The sequence below is a fragment of the Stomoxys calcitrans genome, chromosome 2 (assembly GCF_963082655.1).
Source record: "Stomoxys calcitrans chromosome 2, idStoCalc2.1, whole genome shotgun sequence".
Lineage (NCBI taxonomy): Eukaryota > Metazoa > Arthropoda > Insecta > Diptera > Muscidae > Stomoxys > Stomoxys calcitrans.
This window is the reverse complement of record NC_081553.1, coordinates 200,105,009-200,124,334: the sequence shown is the minus strand read 5'-3', so window position 1 is coordinate 200,124,334 and position 19,326 is coordinate 200,105,009. Positions and strand designations below refer to the sequence as shown.

Below are 19,326 nucleotides of genomic sequence, written 5' to 3'. Positions count from 1 at the left end.
TTTGAACAAACTCCGGAGCGGTGAGTTGGGCGGGGCGGGGGTCTAGAGAGGGCGAATCTGGAGGGGGAAGCCCCAAGTTTATTTCTCTCTCCAGTTAGTTGCCATCATTCTCTGGTCTAGAGAGCAGAGGGCCTTTGCCGTCGAGAGCTTCCTTTCTAACGGTCGCTCATATGTTGCAACGCAACGTGCCTTCCACGTTCGCTTTGAAATACCTACCCACAGACTCGTTACAGGAACATAATCGAGTAATATTTTCTTCCAAGCGTGGAAGAAATGAACGTTAGACACGTTTCGTATCAGCCATGGAGCCATAGGATACACAGCACGAGACTCAATGAATTTGGTGCGCCTCATCTCTTTCTGAGGCGGTCTCCAATGGCGGGATGCTCACCAGATTTGAGTCCGTGCGACTTATGTGGCGTTTTTGTCGATCAACCACGGACCCATAACACACCTCAAGAACAACATTCGCGATGCCATTGCCAACATACCGGTTGATATGATGCAAATAGTGGATATAAATTTCTAAAATCAACTTAATCAGCGTATACGCAATGACGGTCGCCATTTACCCAATGAAATTTTCAAGGCTGTATGAACAGAAATTGGTATATAGTATTCCCAAATAAAAAGATTAAACAATAACTGAAGTACTTTTGTTTTTTTTTTTTTACCTCTCAAATAAGTAAAATTCTCTGGTGCACCCTTTATAAGCGTAAAGCATTGTTAAACACTGTAGCTTACATGTGTGATCTATTGCTAAGTTACACTCGTACCCTTGAGAGCAAGGATGACAGGACCTCTCTCAGTTTTTGCAACTCCGTCACGTTTTTGGTGAGAATAGATGTGACTGGCTGTTTATCCATCAATTTATTGAGTACCCAGAGAAAGAGAGCCATAGGTTTTATACGCTGTCAATGAAAAACGATGACTATTTACGATGGATGAAGTAACGTAAGCCATCCGAAGCGCCAAGTTGTCCAAGCGCTGGAAAACGGGAAAATCTCTACACTCATGCTAAAGAAACTGCGCATATCGTAAGTCGAATGCTTGACCAAGGTTTCACCTGTCCCCGAATACCCTGATTGATCTCGCTATTAAAGGCAGGTACGAATTCGAGTAAAGAAGAGTCATAAGGGCCAATTCTCCTCCAAATGCATGTAGATAAGACGCTTAAGGCGTCATTGCTGGAGAACTTTGAAGTGCTGATCATCAGCATATATTTCGTAAATTGCATGGCACGACCATTGCTTTGCACGTAATTACTACCTACCTATTAGTGGAGGTCTCAACTAGTGCAGTGCTATAGAATGATGAAGGGATGCAGTGCTATAGACTGATTCCTATGGCTTGTGATTTATCGAAGGCTTTTGATAGGCCCATGCTATGCCGCGCCAGTAGAGAACATCGCCAGCACGTCCTTACGACCAGACCTAAAACGTTGAATCGCGAATTATTTGGTTAATAGCCAGTCGTATATGGCATTAAAGGTTAAAATTTCGAATACCCGTAGAACAAACAAGTAAGAGCGTGCTAAGTTCGGCCGGGCCGAATCTTATATACCCTCCACCATTGATTGCATTTGTCGATTTCTATGCGCGGTATCTCTTTTTAGACAAATAATAATAATTGAATAAGAACTGTTATCCTATTAGAGCTATATCAGGTTATAGTCCGATTTGGACCATAATTGAATGCTGATTGACATTGTAGAAGTCATTGTGTAATATTTCAGTTCATTCGGATAAAAATTGCGCCTTGTACGGGCTCAAGAAGCAAAATCGGGAGATAGGTTTATATGGGAGCTGTATCAAGCTATTGATCGATTCAGACTATACTAGACACGTATATTGAAGGTCATGAGAGAAGGCCTTGTACAAAATTTCAGCCAAATCGGATGAGAATTGCGCCCTCTAGAGGTTCGAGAAGTCAAGATCCCAGATCGGTTTATATGGCAGCTATATCAGGTTCTATATCGATTTAGGCCATACTTAGCACAGTTATTGGAAGTCATAACAAAACACCTCATGCAAAATTTAAGCCAAATCGGATGAGAATTGCGCCATCACTTGGCTCAAGAAGTCAAGATCCAAGATCGGTTTATATGACAGCTATACCAGATTATGAACCGATTTGAATCATACTTAGCATAGTTGTTGAAAGTAATATCAAAACACCATGTGCAAAATTTTAGTTAAATCGGACGATAATTGCGCCCTCTAGAGGCTCAAAAAGTCAAGACCCAAGATCGGTTTATATGACAGCTATACCAGATTATGAACCGATTTGAACCATACTTGGCAAAATTGTTGGATATCATAACAAAATACGTCGTGCAAAATTTCATTCCAATCGGATAAGATTTGCGCCTTCTAGAGGTTCAAGAAGTCAAGACCCAAGATCGGTTTATATGGCAGCTATATCAGGTTATGGACCGATTTATACCATACTTTGCACAATTGTTGGATATCATACCAAAACACGTCGTGCAAAATTTCATTCCAATCGGATAAGAATTGCGCACTCTAGAGGCTCAAGAAGTCAAGACCCAAGATCGGTTTATATGGCAGCTATATCAGGTTATGGACCGATTTGAACCATACTTGGCACAATTATTGGATATCATAACAAAATACGTCGTGCAAAATTTAATTCCAATCGGATAAGAATTGCGCACTCTAGAGGCTCAAGAAGTCAAGACCCAAGATCGGTTTATATGGCAGCTATATCAGGTTATGGACCGATTAGAACCATACTTGGCACAATTGTTGGATATCATAACAAAATACGTCGTGTAAAATTTCATTCAAATCGGATAAGAATTGCGCAATCTAGAGGCTCAAGAAGTCAAGACCCAAGATCAGTTTATATGGCAGCTATATCAAAACATGGACCGATATGGCCCATTTACAATACCAACCGACCTACACTAATAAGAAGTATTTGTGCAAAATTTCAAGCGGCTAGCTCTACTCCTTCGGAAGTTAGCGTGCTTTCGACAGACAGACGGACGGACGGACGGACATGGCTAGATCGACATAAAATTTCGCGACGATCAAGAATATATATACTTTATGGGGTCTCAGACGAATATTTCGAGTAGTTACAAACAGAATGACGAAATTAGTATACCCCCCATCCTATGGTGGAGGGTATAAAAAGGAGTTCATACCTACACCAATATAAAGAGATTGAAAGATTTGTCCTTTCCTGATTGAAAGATTTTGTCCTTCTCCCAGATTGGGCATAGTGTGAGTATCTGGTCTATGGTAGATTTACCACTTCTAAAGCCGCACTGATAGGGCCCAATTATCTCATTGACTTAAGGTTTTAATCTTTCGCATAGTACGACCGAGGGTGTCATGTATGCGATGGGGAGAAAAGTTATTTCTCTGTAGTTGGCACATTTTTTCCTTGTCTCCTTTCTTGGGTGCGGGATATAGCATGCTGAGGTTTCAATCATTGGGTATTCATTTTCCTAGCCATATCGCGCAGAACAGCTGATGCATTCGCCTTATCAGTGTATCTCATCCGGTCTTAAATACTTCAGCAACTCATCAGCTCCTGATGCTTTGTTGCTCTTCAGTTGGGTCACTGATACTAGGACTTGACTATGTGGAAAACATTCCATACCATCATTGGGATTGGTTCGCCGCCAATGGGGGACACTAGCAAACTGTTACATCCGCAGACCAAGTACACTACGAGTGTCTGAATCAGTTACCAGATTATCTTCTTTCTCTTTGCAGGAGGATGTGCGGTGTTACACCTTCTCTATTAAGAGTCCAGACTTTTCATGCAAATCCTCAAATCATGGTCTTTTATTCGTTTGCGTGTGTCGTCAGAGTTTGGGGACTCCTTTTTATATCCTACACCTCCACTGTGGTACAGGGTATCATAACTTTGTGCATTTATTTGCAACGCTTAGAAGGAGAAGAGCTAGTCCCATCGATAAGTATACCGATCGACTTAGAATCACTTCCTGATTCGACGAAGCTATATCCGTCTGTCTGTCCATCCTGTACCTTACAGGATTGTCACAAAATTTTGCACATGTAATTTTTTTGGCCCAAGGACTAAAGAAATTGATTTTTTACAAAATCGGTACAGATTTAGATATATCTCCCATATATATCTTTCATCCGATATGGCCTTTTAAGGCTGTAGAAGCCACAATTTTGGTCCGATATTTACAAAATTTTGCCTGAGTTGTTCTATTTGACATCCTCATATATGTGCAAAACTTCGTCAAAATCGGGTCAAATTTAGATATAGTTCCCATATATATCTTTTCTCCGTTGTGGCTTTTTAAGGCAAAAGTTGGGACTTTAGACCACGCCACATGCATTGGGTATATACTGCAGTTGTCAGACATATAATGCTATATGGTGTTAAGATCTGGTGGACGACGCTTCAGAAGTCCACCTACTGCTCAATACTTAACCGGAACCAAAGGATGGCTTGTTTGTGCATCACAGCGGCACTGAGGACGACACCATCTGATGCACTGAATTTCATGCTACATCTAATGCCTCTGGAAATTGCAAATGCAAATTTTGTCCATGAACATTCCATTAAGGAACAGGAGCAAACTTCTCACATATCAATGAGTGCAGTCCGATTCAAGTTTAAGCTCAATGATAAGGGGCCTCCTTTTTATAGTCGAGTCCGAACGGCGTGCCGCTTTGCGACACCTGTTTGGAGAGGTGTTTTTTTGACGTCCTCATATGTGAGCAAAATTTCGTCAAAATCGGGTCATATTTAGATATAGCTCCCATATAAATCTTTCATCCGATATGGCCTTTTAAGGCTGTAGAAGCCACAATTTTGGTCTTGACAAAATATAGCTAAAAGTGTTTTATTTGACGTCCTCAAATGTGTGCAAAATTTCGTCAAAATTGGGTCATATTTAGATATAGTTCCCATATATATCTTTCATCCGATATGGCATTTTAAGGCTGAGGTTCTATTCAATATTTCAATAGGTATGCAAAATAAAAGTCTGACTAGATATCAACATAGGTTCCACGTATTGAGAGTAGTTCGTATTCTCGGTGGTGTAGGGTATTATATAGTCGGCCCCGCCCGAATTTGCCTTTCCTTAATGGTTTAATATTGTTTTGTTTCTCAGAGTAATGGGGGTTACTGGCTCAGTGCCCTAACTGTATGGGATCTATTGGGTTGCCCAAAAAGTAATTGCGGATTTTTCAGGTCGGTCAAATGAAGTTGATGATGACCAAATCAAAGCATTAATTGAATTGGATCGTCATGTAACTGAGCGTGAGATAGGAGAGAAGTTAAATACACCAAAATCAACCGTTCATTATCACATAAAAAGTTTTGGACTGGTGAAAAAGCTTGATATTTGGGTACCACATGTATTGAAAGAAATTCATTTAACAAACGGAATCAACGCTTGTGATATGCATCCTAAACGCAATGAATTCGATCCGTTTTTAAAACGAATCATAACTGGAGATGAAAAATGAATTGTTTACAACAACGTTAGTCGAAAACGATCATGGTCTAAGCATGGTGAACCAGCTCAAACCCCTTCAAAGGCTGATATCCACCAAAAGAAGGTTATGCTGTCTGTTTGGTGGGATTGGAAGGGTGTGGTATATTTTGAGCTGCTTCCAAGGAACCAAACGATTAATTCGGATGTTTACTGTCAACAATTGGACAAATTGAATACAGCCATCAAGGAGAAGCGACCAGAATTGGTCAATCGTAAAGGTGTCATATTCCACCAGGACAACGCTAGACCGCACACATCTTTGGTCACTCGCCAAAAACCAGAGTGAGCTTGGCTGGGAACTTTTGATGCATCGACCATATAGCCCTGACCTTGCACCATCAAACTACCATTTATTTCGATCTTTGCAGAACTCCTTAAATGGTAAAACTTTCGGCAATGATGAGGCTTTAAAATCGCACTTGGTTCAGTTTTTTGCAAATAAAGGCCAGAAGTTCTATGAGCGTGGAATACTAAATTTGCCAGGAAGATGGCAAAAGGTTATCGAACAAAATGGCAATTATATATTTGATTAAAGTTCATTCTAAGTTTTATAAAAATGCATTTACATTCTTTTAAAAAATTCGCAATTACTTTTTGGGCAACCCAATACAAGTGTTTTAAGGTGTCTAATAATCTCTTCTGATTTTTGTCCTATTCCTATAGAAATGTCCATTCCTATAGAAATACACTTTGGTGGAACCCCATAAAGACAAGTTTTTCAATATTCGCGTTTGAATGACCAGGATATTCCCTTTTTACGGTTTCATAACAAAATATTGCCCAAAACTAAAAAACTTAACATTTGAAGCAGAGTTTCCTTGCATTTTAATCCCATTAGAGAGAGAGAGGGCTAGTTTTTTTTTTTTACTTCCCTTTGCTATATCAAAGAACTAGCAAAGCAATTTCGTTGCCACACATTCATTTTGCTAAAAACTCAAAAAAACTCAATTGCCTGCCTTGCTCAATTGTGTAGAAAAAAAAAAAACCGCCGTGAACAATTGTTACTCCTCACCCTCACTTTAGTAAAAGATTTTCCACATTTTATGACAAACACGATAATTAAATACTCCGGCCAGCGAAAAAAAAACGACAAACTTCCCCTCAAATTATCAAAACCAAATTTTGAAATGCTTTTCATTGTCAGACTTCGTCCGGGGTTCTTTGTTTCAGTTAACGCGAGTTTTCTGGCAGCCATGTCGGATGTCGTGTTTAGTTTTTAGGGTGCAGGTGGTTTTAGTCAAATATTTGTTCCGTTGCAACATAGCGAACGAGAATGCAACACACATGACATGCATGCAACACAGTGATTTGGTTACGAATCCTGGTTTTCTCCCCCACTCTCTCTATCTTTGTCCCTTTGGATTGTCAAAAGTTGGGATTTTATTTGAATGAGGTAGATAGAGGAAGGAAAACAAGTATGTCCTTATATCACAGGGAACATGGACAGGCTTGTAATTTCGTTATTTCCGGATCAAAGGATCACTTCCTGACAGGATATCACAGGAACTGTTTTATTAGTAGCAGAAATAGTGAACAAATGTTTAGATTTCTGTGGGAAAATCTCAAATGAGAAATGGTCAATGGAAGAAGATGAAGTTTTCGAGGTCCAGCAATCATAGTTTAACGGTCATTTTTATTTTAAGAAAATGCTAATTTCAACTTTTCTTTCCCAAAAAAAAACATAACCAGAGCAAATGTCAAGCAAAAAACCCTCTTTGGTGCCTTTTAAAATTGGGTTAAAATGTTAAAGATTCATTAGACAATTTGCTGCTCTTTGTTTTGCGCTGACAAACTAACTAACCCAATTTTTCTTTGTGATCTCTTTGGCATTATCTTGGGTGATGGGGATCAACAACCCTTTCTTCCCCTTAGCACAGATCACAACTTTGACACACACCAATAGACAAGAGATCATGGTGAGGAGGATGATGATGATGCCGATGCTGCTGATGCTGCTTTTCTTTGTCTTCTCATTTGATGTGACAAAGTGTTTTAAATGTGCCCCTAAGATCATCAGTCTTTAACCCTTTTCGCTATTTTCGCATTAACAATTAATGTCTTGAAAAAGACCAGTTTTTCTTTCATATTTCTGCCTTTTTGTATGTGGTGGCAACAAATTTTTGGCTATTGTTGAATGAGAAATTAGGTCTTTTTATTTCAATTCGTTTGCTTACCCAACAATCATATTAAAATGTTAGATTCATGTTTTTGTGACATTTCTGTGAACTAAAATGTCAAGTTGTTGTAAATGGAGATGATTTTTTTCTTAAATTTGCTTTAATACTTTGAGGAAAAAGCTACCACGAGGAAATGAATGACAACGAAAAAGACAACATTGCTTCTTAAGTTAGGAATAATGAAAGGACTCACCTTACCTTAGTTCACTTGGAGATCTGTTTTGATCCATTGAGATAATCCTTGTTGAAGAAACGATGGTATAGAGACAGAAAGGTCTCCCAGATTGGAGAAGAACGATTCCAGTTGGTGGAGAGCCTATAATGAAAAACATAAAAACATATTAAGTTTGGCGGTAGCGAACTGTGAATACCCAAGATCATGGATATATGGTTGCCCAAAAAGTAATTGCGGATTTTTTAAAAGAAAGTAAATGCATTTTTAATAAATATTAAATATACTTTTTTTACACTTTTTTTTTTAAAGCAAGCTAAAAGTAACAGCTAATAACTGACAGAAGAAAGAATGCAATTACAGAGTCACAAGCTGTGAAAAAATTTGTCAACGCCGACTATATGAAAAATCCGCAATTACTTTTTGGGCAACCCAATATTAATTATCCTATTTATATATTACTCCACTACTGTGGCGCAGGATATAACATCTAAGTGCATTTGTCAAAGAAAAAGGTGTAAAAGTGGTCGCGTATACTGATGACGTGGCAATTGTGGTTAGAGAAAAGTTTTCCAGCACTCTAAGAAATATACTTCAGGAAGCTCTACGTGCAACAGCAAAGTGGACTACCGAAATTGGTCTAGGTATAAATCCGTGCAAGACAGAAATAGTTGTTTTCAGCAGGAAATACAAGTTGCCTACAGTGGCATCTGTCTCCTTGGAAGGAGAGATTGTTCCATTTACAGAAAACGCAAAATCTCTGGGTGGTTTGCTGGACAGGAAATTGAACTTCAAATCCAACATTTTGAAAAGGGCAAGAAAGCCAACTCTTGCCCTATACACCTGCAAGAGAGCCCTTGGAAAAAGTTGGGGGCTTAGACAGCGTGTCATGCATTGGGTATATACTGCAGTTGTCAGACCTATAATGCTATATGGTGTTAAGGTCTGGTGGACGGCGTTTCAAAAGTCCACCTACTGCTCAATACTTAACCGGATCCAAAGAATGACTTGTTTGTGCATCACAGCCGCACTGAGGACGACACCATCTGATGTACTGAATTTAATGCTAAATCTAATGCCTCTGGGCATTGTGGCTAGACAAATTGCTGCGACCACTGCCGTGAGGCTAAGGGACCTGTCTCTTTGTTCATGTGGCGGCTACGGACGGTTCCAGTCAGTGTGAATTACACCCTACCTGAGCCGTTTTTTGAAAAAAGGACTGTACCTCTATTCCTGATAGAAACGATTGGAACTACGATATCCCTCGTAATAGACTGTAAAAGACTTATATACGTATGGTTCCAAACCAGGTGGGCCGGATGACCAGGTGGGCTTTAGGGTGTACTCTAAAGATATAGAACTGGTCATGTCGAAAAGATTAACCGACCACTGCAGTGTGTATCAAACGGAGATCCTTGCCATTAAGGAAGTGGTCGAATGGCTAATATATAATGTCATAACGAAGATTGGCATAAATAAACAAGTAAAAAAGCGTTAATTTCGGCCGGGCCGAACTTTGGATACCCGCCCCATCGGGTATATATGTAAACTACCATTCGTCAAAATCCGGTGAAAAATTCATACCTTATGCCTCATAGCAGCTATATCGAAATATGTTCCGATTTGGACCATATACTAATAAGTACAAGTCATTGTTCAATTGTGTATAAAAAAAAATTTTGGTCTTTTTAGTAGCTATATCTAAAAATAAACCGATCTGAACCATATACGACACGGATGTCGAAAAGACTAACATAAATCACAATGTCAAATTTCAGTGAAATAGGATTATAAATGCGCCTTTTATGTGGCCAAGACCTTGAATATCGGTCTAATTGACAGCTATATCCAAATCTGGACCGATTTGGGCCAAGTTGCAGAAAAATGTCGAAGAGCCTCACACAACTCACCGTCCCAAATTTCGGTGAAATCTGAAAATAAATACGTCTTTAATGGGCCCAAGACCTTAAATCGAGAGATCGGTCTATATGGCAGCTATATCGAAATCTAGACCGATCTATGCCATATAGCAGAAATATGTCGAGGGGCTTAACTTAACTCACTGTCCCAAATTTCGGCGACATCGGAAAATTAATGCGTCTTTTCTGCGCCCGAAACCTTAATTCGAGAGGTCGGTCTATAAGGCAGCTATAATCAAATCTGGTCCGATCTGGACCAAATTGAAGAAGGATGCCGACTGGCCTAACACAACTCACTGTCCCAAATTTCAGCAAAATAGGATAGTAAATGTATGATGCCATAAAGGCCTAAAACCCTAAATCGGCGTTTCGGTCTATATGAGGGCAATACCAAGATATAGTCCGATATAGCCCATCTTCGAACTTAACCTGCTTATGGGTAAAAAACAAATCTGTACAAAGTTTCAGCTCAATATCTGTATTTTTAAAGACCGTAGCGTGATTTCAACAGACTGACGGACGGACATGGCTAGATCGTCTTAGATTTTTACGGTGATCCAGAATGTATATAAAAATCACCCGTTTTGGGTCATGGAGATATCTCAGGGAATTGTGAAGCGGACGAGCTTGCGAGACTAGGAGCTACCTTACACATTCCAGGGATACTGGAATCTGTGGATATGCCTCCAGCGACATGTAAGATAAGATTTCAAGACCAGGCCCCTTCGGGCCAATGAATAATAGATGGTCACAAAGAAGGGGCTGTGAGCATTTCAAAACTATGTGGCGTATTCTAGATTGAAGAGGTCTTCCGCTATGCTGTCACTGGATAGAACAGACGTCTCAGTCATTGTGTCCGTCACGAAATGTCACTGTCTAATCAGAAAACAGAAACAGAAAACGACTTTTTCAGAAGCTGTGAGGACATCGAAGGAGAAGAGCCTATGGAATACCTTCTGTGTGTGTGTCCCGCACTAGCAGTCAGAAGGAGTCAGAAGAAGCAGTCAGAAGGGGTTCTCATTTCTTGGAGAACCTGTCTGATTTAGTGAATGTGGACATTTTGTGGAAATTTTGCATGCGGTGTTTCGTTATGACTTCCAACAACTGTGCTCAGTATGGTTCAAATCGGTCCATAACCTGATATAGCTGTCATATAAACCGATCTGGGGTCTAGACTTCTTGAGCTTCTAGAGGGCGAAATTCCTATCCGATTTGGCTGAAATTTTGCATGACGTGTTTTGTCGTGATTTCCAACAACTGTGCCAAAAATGGTTCACACTAGTCTATAACCTGATATAGCTGTCATATAAACCGATCTGGGATCCTGACTTCTTGAGCCTCTAGAGCTAGAAATTCTTATCCGATATGTCTGAAATTTTGTACGACGGATTCTCTCATGACCATCATGGTCCGAATCGGTCTATAGCCTGATACATCTCCCATATAAACCGATTAGGCTATTTTACTTCTTGAGCCCCAAAAGGGCGCAATTCTTATTCGAATTGGCTGAAATTTTACACAGGTCTCCAACATATAATTGTATTATGGTCCGAATTGGACCATAACTTGATATCGCTCTAATAACAGAGCCAATCTTTTCTTTTATCTTTTTATTTTGCCTAAGAAGAGATGCCGGCAAAAAAACTCGACAAATGCGATCCATGGTGGAGGGAATATAACATTCGGTCCGGCCGAACTTAGCACGCTTTTACTTGTTCGATTTAGCTATATCTGTCTGTCTGTCCGTTCGTCCGTCTGTCTGTCCGTCTGTCAGACTGTCTGTCTATCTGTTTGTTCCTGTTATTTTGTGTACAAAAAACAGGTCGCAATTTTTATCCAATTGTTTTCGATCAAGTTATTCAAATTGGAGAAGGGTTGATATGGAAGCTATATCTTGTAATTCACCGATTTGAAACATACTCGACACGATTGATGGAAGTCATAACATACACTACGTGACAAATTTCACACCAATCGGGAATCAACAGCAGCTTCTAGCCACTCCAGAAGTCAAGCCGATGGACGACTTTTATATGCGATGTGTATTCAAATATGAACCGATTTGCAATCCTCAAGGAATTTCGTCAATAAGACGAGTTGTGCAGAATTTCGAGAAGCTAGCTTTATAGTGATTTCGGCAGACGGACATGGCTATATCGACATAAAATGTTATGACTATCAAGAATATATATAGGGTTGCCCAAAAAGTAATTGCGGATTTTTTAAAAGAAAGTAAATGCATTTTTAATAAGACTTATAATGAACTTTAATCAAATATACTTTTTTTACACTTTTTTTCTAAAGCAAGCTAAAAGTAACAGCTGATAACTGACAGAAGAAAGAATGCAATTACAGAGTCACAAGCTGTGAACAAATTTGTCAACGCCGACTATATGAAAAATCCGCAATTACTTTTTGGGCAACCCAATACTTCATTGGATCGCAGATCATCATTTCGATGTGTTGCAAACGGAATGACTATCCATTGAACTAAGTGTCATGCAAATAGGTTAGGTTAGAATAATTTTATGAAGCATTCTGCCGTCATGCTCCCTTAGACGTTTTCGTCCATTGTGCTACCACAGGAACAGAAGAAGGAAGATGTCTTCTAGTTACTACCGTTGAACTTTCCACATTGCTTTAAAATTCATAACAGTATGCGAAAGCTCACATCTGCTGAACAGATAAGTTGTCAAAGAAATGAGAACCTAAAGTGGAACTCAAGCCAGTGCGGGACACACACTCAGCAGATGTTCTTTAGACTCTTCATCTTCGACACTCACACAGCTTCGGCAAATGTGGTTACTGGCAACCTTCAGTCTGCCAGCATGTTTTCCTATTAGACAGTGCAGTCTTTTCTAGCCAGCGGCAGCAAAGCGGTAGAGACCTCGGCAAGTTTAGATTAGGCCACATAATATTGGAATGATCAGAACCCCCACATTGGGACCATCTGTAGAGCGGTAGAGAGCTCTGCACGTCTAGACTAGGCCACATAATATTGGAATGATCACAACCCGCACACTGGGACCATCTGTCAATCGTTTCTCTATGGGCCTGATCCGGAGACTAGAGGTATACCAACAGATTCCTGTTTCATTGGAATGTAAATATAGTTCCTAGTCTCGCAAACTTGTCCGCTCTGCAATTCTCTGAGATATCCCTGTGGCCTAGCATTCAGAACAGGTGAATTTTAAACTGTTCAGCCATCTCGTTGAGAGATCTGCGACAATCGAGGGCCGTTATTGAATTCAAAAATATGATCCCCAGAGATATGATGGCTACCAGAGATTTGATGGTAGATTTGATATCTGAAAAGATATTTATGACAATAGTCGCTGTGATATTATATCTTAGCCTTTCCACCACTTCTTTAATTTCAATGATATTCAAGGCTATCGACGATATGATGCTATATATTAGCCTTTCCACCACTTCTTATCTACGCTCGATACACACTACAGTGGTCAGGTAACATTCCAATCCTAGTTCTTCAGAGTACACCCCAAAGACCACCGGGTCGTCTCGTTTGGGATACTAAAGGGTGATTTTTGGTGGCCCGGTAGCCGAGTTTGTAACGTGCTTAGATTACCAGTGCAGGGATCGTGGGTTTGATTCCCGCCAGAAGCCTTAGTCTAACGCTACTGTGGTATCACAATGGACTTAAAATTGTCTAATTGAGTCTGTAAAGTACTGCCACTCTCACCTAATCTAACCTATCTTTTTGGCAACATTGGATTATACAGTTTATGCACGTTTCGTGCTTGGTTTCACTGTCAAACAACTACAGCTTCAGCATCAAACATCTTCAGCTTTGTGTATAATTTAACCATAAATTGTCTTACAAACGAACAACGTTTGCAAATTATTGAATTTTATTATTAAAATGGGGGCTCTGTTAACAAAGTTCATCGCGAGCAAATCGTGTTCAGCGATGAAACTAATTTTTGGCTCAATGGGTACATAAATAGGCAGAATGGTCGATTTTCGAGTGAAGATCAGCCAGAATCATTGCAAGAGCTACCAATGCATTCAGAAAGAGTCACAGCTTGGTGCGGTCTATAGGCCGGTAGCATCATTGGACCGTACTTCTTCAAAGATGATGCGAATCCTTACGTAAGTGTGAATGGTGAGCGCTATCGTGAGATGATATCCAACTTTTTTTTGCTCTAAATGCAAGAGCTTAACTTACATGACATGTGGTTGTGAGCTTATTGAGAGGCGAGTTCGGGAAACATTTTATTTCACCTTAGGTACCGGTCAATTGGCCACCTAGATCGTGCGATTTAACGCCTTTAGACTATTTTTTGCAAGAGCTTGACTTGCATGACATGTGGTTTCAGCAAGATGGTGCCACATGCCACTCAACACGTGTAACAATGGACTTATTGGGAGTTCGGTGAACACTTATTCGGGACCGGCCAATTGGCAGCCTAGATCGTGCGATTTAACGCCTTTAGACTATTTTTTGTGGGGCTATGTTAGAGCTCATTTCTATACAGACATCCCCGCTTCAATTGACGCATTGGAAGATATTATTGAAGCATTTATTCGTAAGATACCGGTCGAAATGTGGGAAAGAGTATGCCAAAAATAGACTAAGCGGATGGTCCACTTGAGGCCCAGTCACGGTCAACATTTGCATGAAATAATCTTCAAACATTTCATTATATGGAACGTTCTTTGGATTCCAATAAAGATTTCATGCATTTCTTCTGAATTTTATGTTTTTTTTAGCTTTCCTTTAGCTCTTACAAAATCACCCTTTAATATATATATTATGTTGTGGTATAGTGGATCGCACTGCTTTTCAAAACTCTGTTTATAGAATTCCAAGACAAAAATTCTGGCTAGGGGCTTAATAAAGAAATCGGTAGTTCGGTTAATATGGGAGAAATAAAGGTGAGGAAGGAAAACATGAATCATTGGTAGATTGATTCGTACAAGTTTGCTTATGGGTTCAAACGCATGTCCTGACAGTCTTATCTTATGATTCTTATCATTAAGTTAAAACTTGTCGAACAGCAAAAAAGAAATCTGTCAGGGTTTTTCGTTGTTTTTGCTATGACGCTGAACTCCTAGGTTCGAATTCTGGTGAGAACATCAACAAAAATGTTCAGCGGTGGTTATTTTCTCCGGATACTGCCGTCATTTGTGAGTTATGATGCCATGTAAAATCTTCTCCTTTTCTCATTTTCCCCTGTTGTTTAATGAAATGTTCATGGGCAAATTTCGGTTTGCAGTAGAATATTTACAAATTAAATTGAAAGAAGATTTCGTAATAAGTGTGTCACACTTTCAAATCATGCAATTATCGGAAGAAGAGTTTCCGCTTCTTGGTTAATATGCAAGGTGTCACAGTATTTTTTTCTGTAAAAAACCACATTCATAAATCTATTGCATACGCTCGAGATTTAAACCCATTTGGCTCAGGGTTTTGCATATTTTAGCCAACCGCAAGAAAACACATGTCAAAACCTCAAAATCCAAGACTCGGTCAGACCTGATGTCTGGCAAACAAAGGACACACTTCCACCGCACAAAAATCCATCAACTGTAAACAGGACACAAAGAGCTCAAGTGGCCGTGCACAAATCGAAAGGAGAATATCAGACAAAAAGGCAAAAATCGAAAGGAACCAAAAAGAACAGAGAACACTTGTGTAATGCAACACTTGAACTGACAAACGTTGCGGCTGCGCAGACAAAGCAATTGAATTGAAGCAATACAAAAACAAAAAAGGCAACCAAATAACCCAAGTTGACCTTAGGGTCTTTGCTGCTTGAGGCAGATAAATAATGGTGGTGGTAGTGGTTCGTAAGGACACCTTGTTTTGTTTATAGGTACCGCCCCGCCAAGCACTTGTCTTTAAAGAGACAATTGAATGAAATGTAATTGCCTCTACAAAGGATCCTGGGCGCTGGCTTAAATAACGTCCTTTTAATTTGATTACATTTTGGTTTTGGTTTTGAGTTTGAGTTTCACAAATCACATTTTGACTTTTCCCAGGAAAACCACAAAATGCAAGGTGCGTCGTGTTATGAACTTTAATGTCATAACACAGGATATACATATCCTTTGCATAGCAAACTAAAGGAAATCCCATGAACACTAGTAGTATCCTACTAAATTTACGTCATTTTTGTATTGGCGAGCAAAGTTATGAATTATTCGAAACTATCTTTAACATTCCTTGGGGATTAAAGTCTTTATAGATTTAATTTTTGTATTTTGGTAAAGGAAGGGAAACTTTTTGGGAAAGAAATTTGAGCTGCTTGTTGGAATTTTCTGTCTAAGGATATTTTTTAGTTTTTCCTGAACAAAAACACTAATTAAATATAAATTGTGTGATGTTTCATAAGGTTTCTTCTACGAAAAATCAAAGACGCACAAATAAATACACTCGAAAAATAAATTAGTTCAAACTTAACAGTGAAGAAAACAGAAGGGCAAATCCTAAGGGAAAATTAAGTCGATCAACGAAGGGTATTTGGGACCTTTAACTAATTCCAAAACGTTTTAAATAGGATGGAACGATTTTAATAGAATGAATTTCTTCATTCAAAACCTCCCTGGACTCTTGCAGGGCTAACTGGATATCTCAGGCTATTGTAGAGTAGACAAGCTTTCAAGGCTAGTAAGGGCTTAGATATCCTAAAGAAGATGGAATCTGTGAGGACGTTGAGGCAGACGAAACTCTAACCTATCTTGTTCTACCAAGCAGAAGGAGTTCTACTTTAGGTTCTGAATTGAATTACATTAGCATGTAATTAGGCTTCTGAAAGTGATGTGAAGTTTATGTGATGTTCGTACATTCACGTGCCGTCCGGCTTTAGACAGGAACAGAGAATTACGTTATGAATGCCTAAATCTACGCATATGACTGTCTGAGCGATTTGAGTGTCAGATTTGTCATTGGTATATTTGTCGTGATAGGCAACAGGTTAATAGCCAGGGCGACTTGGTCGGTTTTGGAGTGAGGAATAATGTATTGACTTCTTGGAAGGAGTGTTCATACTGATTGGGAAGAGTACGAACAGATTTCCAGTTTGCCACCTCCAAGTTTGGAATGAGTCGAGATAGTGGACAGTAACTGCCATTTTTGGAACGATGGGTTACCAAGCAGGTATGGTATGACTGGAATGGTATTTAAAATAATTTAGAAGGCTACACTAGATCATGTCCAGTCGATTCTCACCCCATATGTCGAAGAAGTTTGTTTCCCTAGTACGTGGAAATATGCCCGAGTCGTAGTTCTTTCAAATCGTCTGATCGATTGCAACGAAACCCAATTTCGTATCGGGGAATCAGACTTCTCTCCGTACTTGCTTGAAAGGCTACGCCCAGTGTTTGACATACATGTGGATATGGATGGATGGGAAAAGAACATGTGGGAAGGAACATGTGGAAAAGAACATGTGGATGATCAATGTGCAGGACATGGTGAGCGGGTCGAGCGTCAATTATGTCCTATGGCATGTTTGATGCTTTCGGTTACCTATTACGTTTAAATGTACTCATCATATTGGCAAACTAGGTTTTCGGAAACTTTCTCTCTGGCGAAGTTACTTCTGTAATAAAAGAGCTTGATGATATTAAGCTAGGCTGTCTTAGTTGTCCATCTGTGCTCCATATATATTTAAACTCATGATGGTATTGTTCGCGAAGGAGCGATCGTGTTGGCCTTAAAGTCGCGTAAGAACCAACAGTGACAATGTTGCTCAAGGGCATTTTTGAATTGTCCTCCACAGAACTTTGAAAGAATTGAGCACCTGGAGTTAATTCCTGCATAGGTAGAGGCGTTCATCCATTATCCGGTGTCTTCCCCTTGCAATTGCGGGGCAATAACACAAAAGATGCTCGGCTGTCTGCATCTACCCCACTTCGTCATCACACACCCTGCAGAAGTCCGCTTCATCCAGTGTAAAGTGCGAAGTCAAAGACCTGACTTTGCAATGACCAGTCCGACACCTATCAGCAGTCCGACTCCTATCAGCAGTCCGACTTCTATCAGCAGTCCTACTCCTATCAGCAGTCCAATTCCTATCAGCAGTCCGATTCCTATCAGCAGTCCGACTCCTATCAGCAGTCGGAATCCTATCAACAGTCCGATGCTACAGTTCCCGCCTCATTGGCCTCGACCTATAGCAAGTGTCCAAATGCAAATTTGCCCATGAACACCTCTTTGGAGAGAAGTGTGGACATGGCATAGTACCTCCCAAGTGTCGCTAGCATTAGGAAGCGATAACCACCGCTGAAAGTTTTTTTCTAATGTTCTCGCCAGGATTCGAACCCAGGCGTTCAGCGTTATAGGCGGACATGCTAACCTCTGCGCTACGGTGGCCTCTGTATGGGAGAAAGTGTCCACCTTAAGAGGTTGGCACAGGAAGGGTTCACTGATTCCAAAGCACAATATGTGCTTAACAACTATCCATTCACGCGCAGCTCAACTGAAGGATGGCTGTCAGTAGAACCTTACAACCTTCCCCACGATTCGAAGAAGCTCCTTGCATTTTCTAAGCTGCCCCGACCTTTTATATCTCAACGACGCTAAACGCCTAGGTTCGAATCCTGGCGAGAACATCAGAAAAAAATTTTCAGCGGCAACATTTGTGAGGTACTATGCCTTATAAAAACTTCCCCCTAAAGCGGTGTCGCACAGCGGCGCGCCGTATGGGCTCGGGCCCCTTTATCATTGAGCTTAAATTTAAAGCGGACAGCACTCATTGACATGTGAAAAGTTTGCCTCTGTTCCTTAGTAGTATGTTCATGGGTAAATTGTAGAGTGCATTCTGTTCTCTTTTCTCTCTCCTTTCCACGATGTTCCTTTTCCAGCTCTGTTGTATAAGTAAAAATCACATCCAGACAAAGCGGTAGCTGGGATTTATGGCGTGCCTGTTGGCGCTCGCCTTCCCAGCCTTCCTGAACGACGTATTGCTAGGGGATGGTACTTACATCATACCACTAGGTGACCAATCCGGAACTATTTGAAGTTCAACTGGAAGTTGTTGTACTACGTGGTCGAACCAGAGTCCTTAATCTGGTATCACGGGAGTCAAGAACTCCTGGAACTTCGGTTCCAGCCTGATTATTGGTGAGATCCCAGTAGGAAGCAAGGTGGTGGCTGAAGTTTAACACCTAATATCACAGGAAGGGCATTTCGATGTTCTGTGTGGAGTTGCATGTACTCAACCGGGTGGCGTGACCCATAGAACGGCAAGAGTTTGGATAGTACTCTTCTCCTTCCTAATCAAGGGGAAGGACACATCCAGACAACATGAACTCGAATTGGTACCCATGCTAGTTTCGGCTATATATGGGGGCGTTGGCAGACGCATAGTCTTCACACGGAGTTAAGAGCCCTGCAGGATTAAGCCATCATGGAAGGTGCCAGCATTAGGACTTGCCACTGGAATGACACTATAAACTGACTTAATTTTTCTTTTTTTTTTGGCATAAACATGTTAAAAAAAGACACAGTTTCTTGGTTACAATAATTGAAATATTGGGTTGCCCAAAAAGTAATTGCGGATTTTTCATATA

General features: G+C 40.2%; 1 long non-coding RNA gene across 1 annotated transcript in view; it reads right to left on the bottom strand.

Annotated features, from left to right (window-relative positions):
• Window positions 1–7,910: 7,910 nt before the first annotated feature.
• Window positions 7,911–19,326, bottom strand: part of LOC106082844 (uncharacterized) — a 248,409-nt gene continuing 236,993 nt past the window's right edge. Inside the window, exon 5 of the long non-coding RNA XR_009397098.1 lies at window positions 7,911–8,011. This is a non-coding gene — a long non-coding RNA (uncharacterized LOC106082844). The remainder of the gene's footprint in view (window positions 8,012–19,326) is intronic.